The 19,937-nt window shown below is 39.6% G+C and overlaps 1 protein-coding gene across 5 annotated transcripts in view; it reads left to right on the top strand.

The window, feature by feature from the left end:
- Window positions 1-19,937, top strand: part of GRIA3 (glutamate ionotropic receptor AMPA type subunit 3) — a 127,013-nt gene that overhangs the window by 32,757 nt on the left and 74,319 nt on the right. The gene's annotated exons all lie outside the window — the stretch shown is intronic.

The raw sequence follows: 19,937 nt of genomic DNA, 5'->3' as shown, positions 1-19,937 counted from the left end.
ATGTTACTGACAATGGTTAAAGAGATTGTCTGAGAATAGTGTTAGCAGTGTAAGTATTCAGTTTGGCATGCCTGGTTTCCACAGAACTGCAGACTCCACACTTGCCCAGGGTGTTTGAGTCCTTGCAAAATAAATAAGGTCAGCACTATGAAATAGGCTGATAAGCAGGACCTCCCACTGTGCATGACATTGTAAATCCCACACCACTTTATATAAAAACACATTTATTCTGTCTGGAGAGACTGGACAAAGGCAATCCATGCTAAGATATGCTCTGGAGGTGCCTCAGCATTAATAATGGTCTAAGCAGATAGTGTGGAGTCTCTGGAGGCCAGAGAAAAAGGTGGGGAATTAAAACAAAGTTTCTGGCCTAAGCAAGGGAAAACTAATCAAACAACAGGAACAATGTAACTTGGCTGTGCTGGGCTGGAGAAGATGCTCTAGGTATCTCCCATTGCAGACAAATTGATGTACATGCCAAGAATGACCAGAGTTATGTTTAACAAAGTGGAAACATATTAAAACCTGTGTTTTCACACTTAAGGCAATTGTTGACTACTGATAAGCAGAAAATGTAGGAAATACTGTAAAAAAAAGATCTAGACAGCAGAAACCATTTTGTCTGAGGAGTCTTTCAGCTGCCATTTGCTCTGAGTGTATTGAATTTGCTGGATTTACTCTGTTACAGATTTCACCTGGGTAGCATTTTTTGTATCAAATAGATATGTGCCGCTGCCCTTCCTACCAGCTTTATGATTTGCGACTTCAAGAAATTTTTCAGATCAAAGGATCTCAATAGAGACAAAGAAGTTTAGATTCTGTTCCTGGCTCCTATGACAAAATTTCCTTGAGCTGCTGCTTATTGTTAAGGATCAAGTCTTCAGTGGGTGTGCTTTCCACACTGGAGAATGGTAGTATCACCCAACTAAGAACCCAACTAAAACCTAGAAAATCATATATTGAAAGAACCTAATTTTCAGTCTGATTTAGGTGAATGCCAAGAGTTTCAAATTTTCTGAGTGATCTGGAGGTGTTAAATATTTCTAGCACTGAAAAACACTAGCTATGAGATTGAGCAAGAAAATATAGAGATGTTAAGAATGCCATTACTTCTTAAATCTTGTAAAATCACTACCCATACATCTGTTTTTCTGGCTTAGTCCAGAAAAATGAAATGAAATGGAACTTTGAGATGAAAGTTCCTATGAGCAAGTTGTCTGTCTGAGTAAGAAAAGCTTATTTGGTGTGGCCAAATACAATAAACTTACTGTGTGTGGTAAAGTAAAATGCCATTTGTTGCATGACTGATGAACTTTCCATGAGTAAGGCTAATAAGTTTGCTTTGGAAAGAGTTTCAGCAGTTATGTGTTAATGCCTTCCTGCTCAGTGACAACTCATTCTGGACAGAGGTGTAGAGACATCACAGGTTTTTGTGGCATTGTAACCAAACCCCTCTGAAGTCCTTCTGTCGTTTGGTTTTGATTTGTCAGTTGGGATCTAGCAAGACCTAAAATCAACAACAACAACAAAAAAGCCTTAATAAATAAGGTTATTTATTGGTGTTTTTTTGTTTTGTTTTTTTTTTTTTTTTTCATTGGCTAGCAGTGGCTAGATGAAGGCTGAGGCAGGGAAGAGTTAATCTAATGCCCCAAGTTATTTGGCTAAGAAGAGTTCAAAATGTATGCTTTAAAAGCAGTTACATCTTTAATCCTTTCTGCTTCCAAAAGACAAACATTTGACCTGAATGTATTGGATAGGTAAGGATGCAGAAGGCCTCAAAATATAGGTTCAGAAAATATAACCAGTCCTATTTCCTTTAAATATAAAACCTCCTGTTGCCTAAAGAAATGCCAGGTGAAAAGAAGGGGAGAAAAAAAGCGCTACAACTGGAAGCTTTTCAATGATCATGTGTAAGGCATCAAATTGCCTTAAAATGGGTTCAGTACAAGGCAGTGAGGTCTGATTCCCTGCTTCTGCTGAAGACAAAAAACAACTGTGTTGAGTTCTGCTTTTACAAAATGAGGTTACTTATCTATTGCTGTCAAAGGACAAGACACTTCTGTACTGCTTTCCCTGGAGAATGAGATTGGAGCTGATAAAAGAAGTGGTGTGTAGAGCTAGGCTCATTATAGCTTCCAAAAAATTAAGTTGATGGATTTTTATTTTTTTTAATTAAGAGTTGCACTGAAAGTGACTCATATATGGATTGATTTTTTTTTTTTTAGGGGGGGCGCAAAACGTGAGGTAGGATTAATTTTAATGGAATCTAAAAGGACTGTGCTTTAGTACTTGGTGGATTCCTAGGGATTTTAGAGTGTTGGGTTCCAGCAGACTTACTCTCTCCTGAAAACATCAATGAAGAATGTGAACTAAGAGGGTGACTGACTCCTTCCACATAGCTCATTTCTTAGACTCTGTCTTGTCTTTCTGCATGTCAGGAACGTTTATTTTATTATAAAGATCATTCTTGAATGAAGAGGAAAATAAAAATAGTGGTAGCAGATACTCCAACATTAGTAAACCCTGAACTCACACGTGCTGTTCTGTAAAATGTCAAAAGAATTGAGACCTGAGCTGTTCATTAACATGTTTATTCTTCAGAGCAGGAGAGTTGTCCTAGCTGAAACACTGCTCTGAATCCCTTACATAAAGAAGAAGGAATTACCACTTGCTTACAGTTTTCTCAGAATTAAACATGGGCCTGGTCCCTTTTAAAGTTATAGTTCTTGCTTGCTAATATGTTTATACCTGCTGAATTCTTCTCAGTTGCACTTGTGAGGTTGATGCATTGAGTTTTGCTTACACTTTGAAAAGTATGAAAGGTTTTAAAACTTCGACATTTTCTTCTCTACATGCCAGTCTGTGGTGAAGAATAAAGAGACCTGCAAAGCTTGCTTGGGAGCCTATAAAACACCAAAGGTGACCAGAAAAGGGAGGGGTACTGCACACCTTGATTCTTCTGAGTTCTTTGGCTCTTAGCAGGAGTGTTTTGGGCAGCAGTCCAGGATCATGGGGGTGACATGCAGTCAGTATTAATTTCTGGCATTTAGGTAACTGCAGGAGAGCTCCTCGTTCTCCTGTCCCACTTCTTTCTACAGCGGGAAGTGCCCAGTGGGGAGTCACATCCTGGCAAGACCTCCCGTGTCACAGGACCAGCCTCACAGGTCTCTACATTTAAGACTTATGTGCCCCAGTAAATGCCATGCAGAAATTTTCTCCTCAGTCAAAACCAACTTGCAACACGGCCACAGAATGTGGCATCTTTTACATGGCTTTGCTTGAAAGGATGTGGTGTAGTTTCAGGTTTTCATGCTACAACATGGAACACACACAGTGTAAAGAACCTTATGATAGAATATCCATTATTTAGATTTAAGGAACAATCATACTTTATGTACTTACATGCAGTAGGAAAATTATCTGTTTCTTCCACTATCAGCCTTTTGGGCATGAGTGATTTGACCATCTTATAATACCTAGAATTTGTAGTTATATAGGGTTGAAAGTCATAGATACTGCTAAGAGATGTTTGTATAAAATATAAGTAATTTAACCTCACAGGCAAACCTTGACACACTTATTTAGGGCACAAGGAGGCAAACCTTGACATACTTATTTAGGGCACATTGCTTCATTGCTTTCAACAGTCTAATGTATGAAAGCTCTATTCAGGAAACAGGCCAGGACCTTAACTGAAATATTTCAGGATTACTTTACTGTTTGATTTTACTGCCTAAATATGTTCGGGAATAATCTGAGTCTGAACAGTTAAATCTAGCTTTTGATGATCACTTTCCATTTATTTCTTCTGAAATCTCTGAAGTCTCATACCAGCTCCTTTTATCTTGGTCTCTGTGGTACACAGATACAGAAGAAAGCCCTTTCACTGATCCTTGCCCAAACAAACACTGAGACCCTGCGTGGGAGAATGGATGTTGGCTGCTCTTTAGGTGGACTGAAAACCTTAAGCATTTTCCTCCCGATCTTTCCCATTAGCTGCTATTTGTTTAGCTTACCCCTGGTAATCACTTAAACCGTTTTTCTAGCTTATGAACAAGAGGAATGAATCAACTTTGAAAGTCATCCAGCATGAGATGTATCATGCTGGCAAGATGCAGCTTAAGACCAACAGCACAGAGTTCATGGGGGTATTCTGTATGGCACCTTTGTGCCTCTTTACAGCAGTTGTGTACACACAGTGGGCTCAGTTTGATGTTGAGATGCCCGGGCCCAGTGCCTGAGCATCCCTGGAAGCTGTTGGAACACACGCTACTGTCAGCAGTGTTGTCCAGCAAGAGGCGGGACTGCACATGTACAATGCATTTGTGTCTTGCTCCATGGAGCCTCGGAGGGTAAGGAAGTGTGTCAGCCCATTCATTAAAAAATGAGTATTATGGTATCCTCATATCCACATTCACACTGAGTGTGAATCCAGTTGTGGTTGAGAAAGTGTCAGAATCTCTCTTGACCTTCTGGGAAATCAGGTCATAAACCTGAGTCAGAACATTCTGGATACAGAGTAGGAATGGGCAGGTTCAGGATAAATGGTGTCTGGAAGTCTAAAGCAGGATGTGTCCATCCTTGTGGTCCTAATGAAAGCAACCAGAACCCTCAGGGTCATCAGCTAAGGCCCTGAATATCTTTTGTAGTAAACAGGAAAACCAGCAGTATTGCTACTCACCAATGCCTTGCAGAGATCAGTCTGCAAATTATTGTATTTATAAACTGAGTTGAGCAAATGCATGCCTTTAAATATTTATCTTTTCATAAATATGCATGTTTTATTAACTTTTGGTAGAGCCATAATGTTTTTTCATTGTGTGCACGAGTAATTTAAGTGGCAGATGCTTTGTTCTGAGTTGATTTTATGTCTGCAACAGCAAGGCTTAAATGGTCAGAATCTCACTTTTCCAGATTTCCTGAAACAAAGCTAAAGTTTCTAGTTTCCAGGTGAGGTGAGGTGGGGAGGGGCTGACAAGATACATGAGAAGCATTTCTGGCCCTTTTGCTCTGAGGCAAAGGCAAGGACTTGACACAAAACCAAGCCTTAGAGGTGATGGACAGGTTTTGCGTGGAACCAGAGAAGACAAGGTGGAATTTGTGCATCCTAGGAAGAAGATAGAGCTTTTTAGACTAGAAAGGAAGTCTGTAGAAAAGAAAACCTGTATGCAAAAGACTGAGGGTAAATTTTTTATCAAACCTATTTATTTAGTCCATCTCACCCAACAGATCTCGGAGTTCGAAAAGTTATTTTCCTTGAGTTTATTATTTTACATCTGTATATGCAGCACAACTTTAAAAACTGGAAGTCTTTGGTGTCTTTGGCTTATGGATGCTCCAAGAAAGGCAGGCTGCTTGACCTGGGAACTTGGGCTGGTTCTGTCCATGGAAGTAAACTGTCTTGCTGACTTTGAATCTGCTGGTACTCCCAGTGGGACTGAAGAAAGCAGCACTATTTAGTACAAAATCAAGATGAAGCAATTTTCAACTATGTACCAAGAAGAGATGTGTAACATTGCATTAGTGTGTGAACTTGAGTGCTTCAGTGGAGTAGCATGTTCTGGTTATCACAAGTTTTCCAGAGGAAGGGCATTTTCACACCTTGTTCCTTAGTGCAGTGAAGGTGGCAGTTATTTAGCCTGCTAGTATTCTTACAAGTTTGCAGATGTCATCACCTTTTACTGGATCTGGACTGTGTGTTTGCTCTTCCTGTGCATCTTTCGTCACCTAGAAATAGTTTGTTCTTAGCCTGAGTGACAACTGCTGCTGGTGGCCTGTGGTATTTATAGAAAAGGGCTGTTTGTTACTCACAAGGAGGGAACAGGTTCCCAGCACACATTGTGAGAGACTACACACTCCTTTGAGCTTGATGTGGTGGTGAGAAGATGGTTTTCAGCCCAGGCAAATGAACCATTCACTGGGTAAAGAACTTCCATGGAATAAGCACAGGCTGTTTTAGCTTAATACAATGACTGTAATACTTGTAAAACACCAAACACAAAGGAGATTCCTCGAGTACTTGAGAAATATGTTATTGAAATGGAATATCTCAACGAGTTAGTGAAGCTTCTCCTTCCACAGAGTGGCCTCAGATGCTCCAAAACAGCTTCTCTGCTGAGCAATGAGATGCATGTTCTTTTCTCACTACTAAGAGAGACTTCATATGCAGTTTGAATTTCTTTTGATGCAGAACTATAGCATGCTGGGTGAATGGTGTCTAAGACTTGAGCTTTGTTAAAGCCTTTGTGCTTTTGCAGTGGTTTTCATTTGACGGTCTCAAAGAGCAATGAGAGAATGTTGGTGTACAAGGGGTTCCAGTCCCATTTTTCAGATGGCAGATTTGATGTACTGAGCAGCAGGTTAACAGCCTGGTCTTCATCTGCTTACATGTATGGAAACACCTTTGTTGAGTTGAAAGCACTGTGAGCTTTGACTTAAGAGATGTGCAGAGTGTCATGCTGGAAGTCAGTGGCCATGGTTGCTAATGCAAAGCAGTTCTCATGCTCTTGCACAAGAATTCCCTTAAATTTTACCGTCAATTTCCCTTTGCACCTATAAAAATACTTGAGCCTTTGAAGAAAGTCTTAAGGGATTTGTATTTAAGGTAGTTATTTAAAGATATTTTCCTTGGAGTTTATATGAACAAATCCGTGGGGTTATGTCTTCAGTACTTTCCTTCAACTATGACACTTGGCCAGTTTGGATGTAATTTCTTCTTTCAGGCTTCAGAGAATTTACCAAACTAGTTTGACCACATGCCTTTTTCTTTCCAGAAAATATTAGCTGTTTTAGTAAGCATAAAGATGACTTGAGTGCTTTGTAAAAGGAGAATAAATGTGAATGCATTGGCGACAAACCCACTCAGCTAGCAGGTAAAATGACCTCATATTGTATTTAGGTTAAGGAGTTTTTAAAGGATTTTTCTCTCACAGAGATAAATTTTTCTCTGGTTTCTCTTGAGACATTTAATATCACGCCTTCTTTTCCTTTTTTTTTTTTTTTTTTAATTCTCCTTCTTGCAATTCAGAGTAGGACAGCACTGTGAGCCTACATTTCAGGAGGTGTATAAAATATGGTAGTACAGTGGGATGAAAAAGAGCACCATAAAGTGAGTAAGTATTAATCTCTAAAGAAAAAAAAAAAAGTTTAAAGTTCCTGACATTATTTTATATTCAGTAACAAGTAATTATTCATTTCTTCAACTCTAGATGCATAGCTTTTCCTGGCCACCTCTTTTGCTTTGATTCATGATGCAAACATTCATTGAGAAGGAAAGGTGACCTGCGATTTTATTCCTCCTGAGCTCATCGTGTTCACAGACTGTTGCTTTGCACTTCTAAGTGTTTCTGACTTTACCTTGGTTGTCAGCAGCCCAGGGAAACAAATCAGCAGTCAATGACTGGCACAGCTTAGCAGCATTATTCAGGGCCCCCCTTCAGTTGGTTAAACTGAATAGAGTTGCCATCTTTTACCACAGCAGAGTATCCCTTTAGTGCTGAAGTGTTTCTCCTCCAGCACTTGGGGCCAGGTTCCTCAGGCACCACTCCATGATGTAGGTCAGCCCTGGAGCCTGGACTTGCAGGAAAGTCCCTCTGTGGTCCTTGCAGATGAATGGGCTGGAGCCTGAGTAAGGTGTTTGTGCCAAGGTCGGAGCTCAGTGAGTGATGTGACACACCTGGACACTGCATAATACAGCACAGCTGTGATTGCTGGAGACAAACTCGGGTCTGTCGCCTGCCCCAGCACAGTGACTGCTGCTGGAGCTGGGAGGGCTTGGGGAGCTGTGAGCATCCCAGAGCTGTGCTGGCACCTACCAGCAGCAGTCTGGAAAGGTTAGCACATACAAGAAGTGGTTGGTAAGGTTTCTTAGGAGCTCCTGAGGTGTTGTTTGCTTAGGGGATATTTTTGTCAATGCTGATAGTAATAATTACACGCAGTGAATTGTCAGGGCTGGGCCATATCAGGTGTGAGACTACTCTTATTTGCATAAAGAGCTAATATCTTTGTAAGGTTTCTTCCATTGTTCATGAAGTTATGAGCTATTTCTCCACTCTGTATTCATGTTCAGAAGAGCAGTAATTCATTTTTAGTAGCTCATATTTTGATAATCTGCCCAACTGTACTTGCGAATGGGTTGTAAAGGAGCAGGACCACTCTGCACAGTGCACTGAACCGTTCTGCCCAGGGCCTAATACACATCCAAACTGCTTTCTTCAGTTGTGGCATTTTTAATCTGCACCTATGTGCTGGGAGCATTTAACTGAGGCTTCTTTCCCCTTCACAAAGTAAAAACCACTGCTGGCTGTTCCGTCTCAGCCTAGTCAAAGGCTGTCCAGTGAAAAGCCCTTTTGCTCCTTTCCTGTTCTTGTGGTGTGGTGTACAAAGCAGTCTAAACACAGTGGCTCTGAGCTGCTCTTCAGTGTCTGGATCTCACAGTCATAGTTAAGAGGACTTTTCCAGAGAAGAAAATGAGTGACAATGGTCATTAAAGATTTTCTGAGGGTACCGTAGAATGTTTTAGACACTCAGAAGCCATTAAAATGGCAAATAATGCAGACACCTTCAGGTGTCTTTTTGAGCAAAAGTGTTTCATGTCAGTCACTCTTAGGGCATAATACTGTAATTTTTGTAGCCATATATGGCTTTGTAAATTTATACTATGATCCCCTTGGTGATATAAAAATAATGATGTAGTCTCAGAATTAACATGGGGAAAGCATTTGTTAAAACTCTTGGGTGACTTCAATTAGAGTGGAGTGGTTAGTACAGAAGTATGTGTGGTTCTAATGGATGAATGCATCAAATAAACTAAAATGTTGGATGGAGGTGTGATATAAACAATATCTTTCCTCTATTGAATGTAATTTTCAATTATATTAATTCCTGCTGAGCCATTTGAAACATTTGAAAGAATCCATAATTGCCGCTCATTTTTACGAAATGCCAGAGTCACACACTACGTTGGCCTCAGTCTATGTGCATTAATTCATCAAAAATTTAATTCGATGAGTTTAAGTCAGAATTGCAGTCTGAAATTCTTTCAGTACAATTTATTTATGCTGGCAGCATTGTATACACATTACACCATCGTAGACTGGATTCTGTCATGATCTGCTCTACAGAAGATTCTGTAAGTGTGTTCCTAGATCAAAGAGTGCTATTTGCTGCAATCTTCCTTCTTTCTGGCTTTTTTTCCCCTGCTTAAAAAAGGAGATATTTTGATTTTAGGAGCCAATATTAGTCTACAGTTTGTGTAGTTTAGTGCATCTTTTATTAGCAAGATAAGGCTTTATTCTTCTTCAAGGGGAATGACAAAGAAAAAAGAACAAAAATGCAGATATGAAAAATAAAGAAGCCAGTCTCCTGCCGTTGTTTGGCTCAGCCAGATCAAGCCTTTCAGCTGACTGCATCGGTGTCAGTAATTGCTCTGTAGATAGAATTGCCTTTTGCTCAGTAGTGCTGGCATTATTGATCACTTGGGTTTGTCCATCAACTCACAGTGATAATCTCAAATTAGATCAAGTTTTTATTAAAGGAATAAAATCAAATTATGCCTGACCGTAGACAAATAATAATGAGTTATATAAACACATAATTATTGCAGTACCATTTTTGCAGAGATTTCTTGAAAGTGAAGCCCCAAAGCCCTGTGGGGTTTTTTCCTGCTGTTTGTTATACAGCTCTCTGGGCAGGCCCGTGGATTTTTAGTGGATTTTTAATGGTTTTATAACAGTTGCCACAAAGAGGTGGAGAGGTGGGGGTGGGAGTGGAGAGCTGAACTTCTCTATGAAAGGGGAGGTGTTTGAGGGGGAATACAAGGATGCATAAGTTATTACAGCCTCAAGGCAGCAGTAATTTATGCACTGACAGCTTGAGTTTCATGCTGTGATATTTTAAAAAGCCTTACAATGAACTGTCTCTGTTACACAAGTGTCTGTGGTGCTTTAAGAGATGTTCCACATCATGGAGACAGCTGGAAGAAAAACTTTTGGAACACATTCATCACAATGTTGTAGTTGTCCTGTTTCAGTAAGGAAAAAAGAGTGATACAAAACCCGACTATTTTCCTCATCTTAACATGGGTTTGAGGGCCCTGAAGCATTTTGCAGGGTTGTCTCGTCGCTTATTTGTCTGATTTTAGATGTGTTGATGCAAGTGAAAATTGTATGCATCTATATTGTTTTAGTGTAGTTATTGTTGTAGTCATCCTCTCTGGAGCCACTTAGCTACACTTTTCAAAGCAAGCACCAAAATGGATGTGAATGGCAGACATTGAATAGTGACCCATTTGGTTTTCATGTTTTCCTTACGCTCCAAATCAGAGGAGAGTGTAACTGCACACAGCATTCAGAGCACATAACCCCAGACAATGCTTCCCTTTTGATGTGACTGTAGAGGAATATCTCTGTATTAAAACACCATTTCCTTATAGGAAACTGTTCAGCTTGATGTTTGATTATGAATTCTCAATTATAGAGCAGTAATTTTCATTGTTTTAACAAATTATTGTGTATTATTACTACACATCTGGGGGCATAAATAAAAACAGTGGCTTCAAAATTTTGAAGTGTATAGAACTACACTGAGGTTTCATTAATAATATAACATAGTGAGTGTAAGCAGCTGTAGAGCATTACAATTTAGATTTAATTTCTGTAATCTCTGGGTTGACCTTCTTCGAAAACTGGCCGCAGTAGGCAATGTAAACACATCATTGTCTGTCTCATAGTGAATTTTAGATGCCAGCTGCATCCTCATAACATTTTATTTGGTCTCCTATGAAAATTATAGATAAAAAGATAATGTGAGCAATGATGTTATTTGTTCTCCAGTGTTCAGTTGCTATTCTTTTTGCATAGATATCTTCTTGCTTTATGGGATATTAATTTGTATTTTTCTGCAGATAGTGTTTCTGTGACTTTAGTGACCTCTCTCTGACTCAAAAGCTGGGTTTTGTCAAAATGTTTTTCACATTAAAACTTTTACTGCAGGGAATTCAGACTGCTACTGGATGTAACCAAGTCAGCTCAGTTGTGTAATAAAGCAGCATATGCCTCAGAGCATTCAAGAGCCATTCATTGCATTTCTTTGAAGTGAAGCTATGCAGATTTGCACAGGTGAAGATTTGACCTAATGTGTTTAAAAATAATTTCTTTATGTGTCCATTTCAAACAACGGAATTGTAACACAGAGATAAGAATTTGTACAAACCATTCTTATAAAAGATGAAAAAATCTGCCATTTTTTGATATTCAAATGTGCTCTTTTTTCTAAATCCCAGATAGGTAATCTTTCGTACTCCACATGAATAATGGATGCTATTTAAAATGTTTGCCTAAGAACAATGAGTTCATTGTATCAATAATGAGAAGTTCTGCTGTGGACCACTTTGTAATATTTTGATTGTCATGATTTATACCACTCGAGGTCAGATGGTAGAGCTTCACTTAATTACTGTATTTAACCTACAGTCATTACTGAAGGTGGGGAGGGAATACATTTTGCTCGGTTCTGCAACGTCTGTCACAATGGGGATTCCTGAGAACTACTTTAAACAAACAATTGCTGATTATTACAGTAGAGTGAAGGGAAATGGGGAGGCTTCAGTGGACATTTTGCTAGGAAATTGGGAATTAGCTTCAGGTTTTTTACTTGAGGTATGTTTATGGGAGTTACAGTAAGAAGAATCGTGGCCTCAATTGTCACACAGAGACCAGAGTCTAGAAGCAATAAAAGAGAAATTACTGTGTCACAAGGGAAACTGTTTTTTCTATAAAGTAATAAAAATGGTGTTCTAATGATTTCTCTGTGATCCCTCAGGGATTTTTACAGACATGTTTGTTAAAGAAACATGAGAGCTGTTGTATTTGCCTGGTTTTAGTGGTTTTTTAATGGCTGTCCTGTACAGAATATTCCTTGGTGCAGTGTCTTCTTCTCAAGTTACTATTCACAGTCTTTTCTCATTTCCTTCCCAGGAATTTGTACTTTATTCTGCGATAACATAGCACTAGGCTCTTCAACATAAGTAAAAGATGTATATTTTCTTTCCTGCCTGACAGAATTAAAGCTTAGAAAGAATAACTTAAAGTCAAGTAGAATCTGAGAAGGAGTGGGAAATGTTGAGTGAAACAGAAATTGCAAAATCCATTTTGGACCAAGCTGAAAAATGTTAGTTTTTCTGCAAGAAATCTGGTCCATGCTATTTCAAGTCTAACTTACAGTTTAATCTTTGTTCAGTTTTGAAAGTAAGTGTCCTTAAGTTCCATTTCGGAAAATATTTTCCTTCCTTTCTTTCAGCTTGCATTTGGCCTGCATTCATTTATCATTGTGGTCCCTTTCTCTCCTAAAGGTCCATTCTTCCAATGGGTGTAATGTCAATTGGAAAAAAAAAATTCACCAGCTTTGTTACTGAATTAAGGAAGCCATAATTGCTAATGGGAGGTTTCCATAATCACTCATACGTCTGCAGGGTATCAAAAATTTGGGAGTGGCCACTGACCACACTTTACAGAAGAAAACAAAAAAAAAAAGCATTATCTAATTTAAGCCTAGAACATCTGTACATTAATAATTAGTAAGGTTAGATGGAAATTTCTTATTGAAGTCAACTCCATTTGCTTGTAGGCATGACCGACCTGGTTTTATATTGTATTTCATACCTGCACAGAGAGAACTTCAGTGGCAGGAAGTGTTAAAGAAATCTTACTTAGTTTCCTTGAGGGTAAAAAATGGACAAGAAGAAGTCACTGTATTGCAGGAGAGCAGTGATGGAATGAGAACCTTTTGGTTTGAAGTATTGATTTGCACAAAACACAGCTTATCCACTCTTCATACCAGGGACCGCCGTTGTTCTGTGAAATCTTGCTTTGCTTGAATGGCTGCAGTAGTGGTAGACTGGGAGATCAGAATTATCAGTGCTTGGGCCTCCAGCTGTGTGTGCCAGTTATTGTATGTTTTCTCATTTGGGTTAGATAATGCTGAGGTTCTTGTATATTTTAGTTTGCTAACCATTCTAATTTGCTAACCATGCGATCAGATTTGTGAGGCTTTGTACTCATGGAAGAGTAGTCATGCATCAGTGTAATATCAAAGCAAATGGAATAAGAGTTCTTTTGTTTCACTGAATATCAGATTGAATATTCAAATAATATATAAGTGTTTTAAATGATAATAAACACTTGGCAGCATAATAGCGTGTAAAACCCAACATAATTGGAGTACTGAGCCTGTCTGGTCTCAAGGATGTGTTTGCTACAGCTGCCTAATTTTACAAAGCAATTCTGAGAAAACATTGAGAACAATTTCGTTTGAACCTATGAAAACAGGGAATATGTGGTTCACATGCAACCCTTTCCTTGTAATAGTCAATCTACTGCTCTGCAGCCTTAGAGGGGAATTTTCTATCTTCCTTTTCTTTTCTCAAGCTAACAATTGGTAGTCTGTCTCAGATAGATGTACATCCCATTTAGTCTGACAGTCCTTATCTGTGCACTTGTTGAGCATGTTCCAGTGAAATAACTAATTAACAGCATATTCTGTAGAGAATTCTGTGCCACTTTTTAAGCAGGCCACAGCGTACTATCCTGAGATGCAGATCTCCTATTTTGGTAAGTGATTTCCAAAGGCACGCAGGACAGGTCTTTCAGAGGTATTTAGGGTTTCAGTGCACAGAGAATTACATTGCAAAAAGCAGTCAGTGAGAGCTGGGTGTGGCTGTCACTGAAGGCAGTGGAATGCAGGTACCTCACCTGCTGAGGTTCTTCAGCATCTGCATCTTGATTGCCTCTGAAAACCTGCCCCCACCATCCTTCCCAAGTCACTTTTGGAAATGAAAGAGATATCTGTGAAAATGTTGCCTCTGCCGTATTGTGCAGTGAGCCCATTTCTGAGAGAAGCATAGGCAAAAGTTGTTTCAAATTCTCTGCTAATTGCCATTTCTAGGTCATTTATCAGAATCTTTACTATTTACCACATACATATGCAAGAACAAGACTTTTTTCTGCATTTATTTATAATGTAAAACTAAGAAACACAGTTTTACATGTCCAGATTTTACTGTAGTGTCATGGATAGATATGGGTCTGTAGTTCAGCAGCAGCTAACAAAGATCTAGAGGACATGAATTAATGAAGAATGCATGACCTTTGTTGATACCATTCCATGTTCATGGCGATCCAGCAGTGTACACTTCCATCATGCTAATTTTTGGACAAATTTTGAGGCATTGTGTGACTGTCATAACATCCTTTTAATGCAGGACCAGGTTTTGCCCGAGGTGATTGTAAGGAAAGGTTGAGCTTCTGCTGAAGCTGCCTTTGAAGTCATGTAGGTTACCCGAGCCAGTTTCTCTGTGAAGACTGTCAAGCTGGTATTTCTAATTGTCAGTTATCAGAGCAGTAAATCAGAAAAATTCTGCCCATGCCTAAACACGTTTTTTTTTCTTATTTTTTTATGTCTTGTGCTGTAGAAAGGTCTTGATCTGAAGCCCAGACCTTGCTGATTTGTAAAGCCAACTCCAAGAATGCCTCTCTGCTCCTTCCCCAACTTCCCCTTCCCATCCCCAGTGGAAACTTGGGGAGGTGAAGCCAGAGCTGAATGTTTGAATCACATCCCTGTCTCTGTGTAGTGAATCCTTAAGCTGAAATGTTTGTGCATTTCTCTATAATCCAGCCTGATGTTTCATGTGAGCCGCCTTCCTGCACTAAATCAGGATGTGTGTGTGCCATAACTGACCAGGGATCTGACACACATCTGGGGTTTCTTCCCCCAGCTGAGCTTACTGTCTCCAGCCCCTCTGTTCAGAAAGTGCAAAATAAAACACGGCAGGCAAAAAAATATTCTGTGTGTGAGGAGAGGAGGGATATCTGATGCTAAATTTCTGATTTTTGGTGCAGCGAAAAAGACTTGTAATAGCCAAATGGTGTTACAGGATTGAATAATAAAAGCAAGGTATTGTTTCCCTGTTAGTCTCTTTCTTGAATAGCAGGTAAAGGCAAAGGGATTTCCTGAGTGGCAGGCAGTGGGAAGTCTCTAATCGGCAGGTGACATGAGCCTGTTGTGTGTCACCACCCTGCAGAATAAACCAGGTTCTTTTGGAGGCACAGAGCATTGTGCTGCGAGAAGGGAGGGAGGGAGGTCACTGATACAGAGCACGGAGCTGCTCCATCCTTGTCCTGCCCCTCAGCTGTGGGAGGTGTTCTGAAAAGTAACCCGAGCTTTCTTTGGGTCAGGGGTTGTCTGTTGATGTCGTGTGAATTCTCCAGTAACTTTGGAAATTGTCATCCTGTGGCATCACTGCAGGAGGAATCAGTACAAAGTAGATTAGATCATACTTTCAGTGCTCTGGTCTGTGCAGATGAACTACATTTGTGTGCTCAAGCTCAATTCAGACCAAATCTCTATTACCACGTAGTTAGGGGATATACAGACCAGTTTAGAATTAATATGAGACCTTGTAATTAACAAATACACCATTGTTATGAAGAGAAATGTACTGAAAAAGTATAGGAAATAGTGATGTATAAAAGTTCCATATTGCCAGCTATTAGCAAAAACAAGGCAGAAATAGCCAGTTGAGTGGCAAAAATGAAACACATATGCAGACTGTGAATATGGATCCATTAATTATCATTTATATTACCATAAAAACTCATTTAAATTTCAGAATGCTTTTAAGCTCGGCAGTCACCCTTTGATTGCTTCTTTTTTTTTTTTTGTGTGTGTGTGTGTGTTCAGGATAAATAAAAGGAAATTAATTTATGGGGTGAGGTATGAAACACATTCCAGCTGCAAGGGCACTTAAAATCCTGGCTACTAAAGGGTGAGATGTTGATGAAGAGAAACTTTGAAAGGCTGATAGCATCTATTAATGAAAATTAATCACAGGCATAAGATCTGTTTGCTCAGGTAGTTTGAAAACTGAAAGTGCAGATAAAGGTTAAGAAGTGGAATAAATATTCTTCTAATATGATTGAGTGAAGGTCAGATAGAAAGAATAATTTTACTATGTCTGAGGACAGTTCAACTAGCATTATTTTTTTTTGAGACATTTATCTGAGGTGAATCCGGGAGTTTTTTTGTGATGAATATGTATTTCAATTCACAGTCTGATTACCATAATCTCCTGTGATTGTTTCTTCAAAGGAACAATATTTATTACTTTTTAGACTCAGCAGTTCCAAACATGTTTGTAAGAGAAGGCAGACAGCAATACTCCCGCACACTCATGCTAAACCTCCCAATGTATCATGATGAAGAGTTAACTTGTGTTGCCAATATTAAGTTTACAGCATACTTTGAAATTATGTTTTTCACTCTATGAATATATGAAGGCAAGTTTTGGGTATTTCCAAAATCCTCTGCTGTTGATAAGTGGTTGGTATCTCTCTGTTATCTCTGTACTGTGCTTACTGCCCAGGTTTAGGGTTTGGGCTCTGCTGGACAGACAAAGCCCTGGACTCTTCCAGGTGAGCTTCCTTGGTGAAGTATCTGTACTTAGGCATTTTAATTATTTTTTTGTTATTCAGATATTCTAAAGCTTGGAAGTTAATTACTTTTAATGCTAATGTAGTTTCACAATTTTGCCATTTGCATGTAAGAAGTTTTCCCTTTGGGAGAGCTCTGCACTACTCCTAGGCCCAGGTCTCAGCACTGTCTGGTGACAGAGTGCCCTCCCAGCTCTGGTAGCATCAGCATCAGTACACAGAGGATACCCCACAGCCCCTTTCACTGGACAACACAGTGCTCCTCACCTTCTGTCACTTTTCAAAATTCAGTGCTCTTTTTTCTGATTTTCAGTGCTAATTCTGCTTTCCCTACACAATTGTTTGCCTGTTATATTTTCTTCATAGTCTGGTTTTGATGTGGTTCCATCTTGTCTGTTCTGTTACCAATTTGTATCAAGAAGCTGTTCACTCAATTATTATTCCTTTGAAAATTATTTAAATAAAGATTTGCATAGCAAAGCTAAAACTGGAACACAGCTCTTTTGATAAACTTGGGATCATATCCTTGTACTGAGGTGTCTCTATCTGTCTTACACCGGCAGATTTGCCCACAACATTGTGAAAGTCGTATGAGTAAGTCCCCCTGTGGAAGTGACAGCATTGCTTACGGCATCTTTTTGTCTTGTCCTTGGTTATTGAACTCTTTGATCCCTTACTACATTGCTCTCATTTTACACTGGCACAGCTTCATTCAAAAACAACATAGTTGCACTGACCTAAAAATTGAGTAAAATGAGAGGTGAGTTAGATGCAAGGCTGTTGTGAAAGAATAGATCAAGGTAAAATTGATTCAGAAAGAGCCATTTAGGGGGAAAAAAAGGTATTTACTTACATTCAGCAGCTCTGAATTTCTGCAGTTTTAGCTGTATCCCATCCCTAACAAATATGAACTAGATGGTTGCTGTAAATTCTCCTTTAGAGACAGGCAAGTTCACATTCAGTCAAGCAAGCTATCATACGTATTTGTATATATTTCTCTGTTTATGGGTGACAGCTTGCAGTACTGTGGTGTATGTACAGGGGAAACTAGAGGTTTACAGAACAGAAAAAGCAGAAACTTAAAAAAAAATCATTAGGATGTGTTTGCTACTTGGTCTAGAAGGTTGTCTGCTACCTGAGTAGCAGAGTGTGACACTTTATGTGTTGGTTACAGCAAGAAGTGATAAGGTCAAAACCAGATGGATTGCACCAGTTTTGATTATTATTAAAAATAATTATGATTTATTTAAGAATTTAAGAACTTAAGTGTGTTAGACTGAAAGAGCATTCCAGGGTCCTCATCATGTGCTGAATTGCTTCCTGGTGACTCATTTAGTATCTTGTTCCTTGCTTCTTCCCCTGCTTAGGAAGTTGTTAAGCAGACCTGGGGAATGCGAAGCTTGCTTGCCCCAAAAGGCGTGCTGGGATTTTAGGTGATGGGGAATTTTGGGGCTGGCTGGTTGTTTTTTCACTCGTGCCTGACATGCTGATCTGTTTGCTTTCAAATTAGTGTTAGGTTCAGTGCCAAACACACAGAATATCCAAGCATATCTCAACGTAGCAACCTCTGGTACACTTGACGTTGTGAGCTGGTGTAATGGAAGTTGTATCTGTCATGGGGAATCACTTGGCTGGATGGCCTCCTTTTTGGAGAGTCCTTTGTGTCCTTAACAAACAGAGCTCAACACTAAAATCCCTGCAGTTCAGTCATGGGCTGAAGCGTAGATCTCCGTATCATGTCCCAGATACAGAGTTGGAAACACAAGTATGCAGATCAGAGCTGGTGTTCATTCAGGTGGCACAAGCATGCTCCTGACAGGAAAATACACCCCTCTAGATCGTTGGTACTCAGCAGGGCAAAAGGAAGAGCACGTGCTCTTTCCTTTCTGTAGGAGGCTAAAGGTCCAAGGTCTCAGCAAGAACACTCAGGAGAAGAGATTTACATAAGTGGTAACTTTTTTCAGTAAGTGCTTTGGTGCCAACTGCAAGGGCTCATGTGATACTACAGATGTTCCAGTGTGATCGTTTAGTCATGTCACATTAATGATTGCTGTTATTTAAACAAGAGTAAGTTCAGTGATGTAGCACATAGAATTTCATATGGCTGGGCAAACTGCTGACATGAATTTTGCTTGTGTGGATGTGGGAGAGGTTTTGTGAGCTTTCAGAGATGCAAAAGAGTGAAATGTCCTCTTCATTTGTTTTAGTAGGGTCAGTGGAAAGATGCTTTTATCAAAGGAATGATCAGAATTCTGCATCTCCAGGATGCTCAGGGGTGAGCATTTCTTGAGGGGCTGTCACAGATGTGTGTCCTGAGGGCAGGGTTTGGAATAGCACCATGTGCAGGCCTGGTCACTGACTGCACACAACATGGGAAATAATTTCCCTGTCCATCACCCCAGGCAGTGCTCCCACAGCTTGCATTGCATGATAAAAAGAAAGAAAAGTTCACATTTCAAGATAAAATGGTCCTTTCAGTTAAACAATCATACTGCTTATGTAACAGCTCTTTTAATGGTAAAGTACAGCTGGAGCCTGGAACATGTTGTTTACAGAAATAACACGTAATGTAACAATGTAAAATGCAGTAAATGACACTGAAGGCATTAGACCTGAGACAGGAGCAGTGAGGATGCAAGTGCTGCCTTCCTGAGAGCAGGAGGTTTGAACCAAGTTAGTAAACCAGGAGGGTGGTCTCTGTAAAGGTCAGTAGAGGACTGGTCTAGCAGCTGCTGCAGGAAGGGCAAATGGTTCTTCTCAAGGGTGGGAGAGGGCCCGAGAGAGAGGGGCTGGCACAGCACGGCCCGTGCCCATCGGGAGGATTTCAAGAGCTGGCAAGGGGAGAGGGGACTGTGATTGTGAAGATTTGATGTGACAAGGAGAAACAGGAGGCAGAGAAGACAGAAATTACAAAGCTCTGAAACTTTTCAGCCTTAGCTTACTGTAATTGTATTTTCAGGCATAGAAGAAAGGCTGCTGAGTAACTTTGCTCTTCTTTCTTGAAATGGTAACCACTGACTAATATACATGCATACAAAAATATACATGCACTCGCACCCACACAAACATGCAATTGCATGAAATTAGAAAATTTCCCCAACTTTCTTCTGAGATATTCAAGGTTTGACAAAGCAAATTCTGACTCAGTGTTAGCTGAAACTGGGAGTGTGGCAGTCAACCAATGGCATCTTCACTCCAGCATGTTCATTTTCCTTCTTTCCTTGAGATTGTTCACAAGCTTTGTATGTGTCATTAGCAAAAAACAGAGCTGCAGATATGTTTGAAGTGTCTGGTTTTCATAATATTTTGAACTAATTTGTTCAATCTGGAATAAAAAAACCTGGACATACAGACTGTTGTTGTTTACAGCAAGCTTGAGGTTCATAGTTAGATGTTATATGAATAATGAAACCAAGTTGTAAATATTTATTACTGAGTGGAATCATGTCTTTT

The sequence above is a fragment of the Sylvia atricapilla genome, chromosome 21 (assembly GCF_009819655.1).
Source record: "Sylvia atricapilla isolate bSylAtr1 chromosome 21, bSylAtr1.pri, whole genome shotgun sequence".
NCBI lineage: Eukaryota > Metazoa > Chordata > Aves > Passeriformes > Sylviidae > Sylvia > Sylvia atricapilla.
Note: the sequence above shows the minus strand (reverse complement) of the source record. Positions and strands in the feature narration are given on the sequence as shown.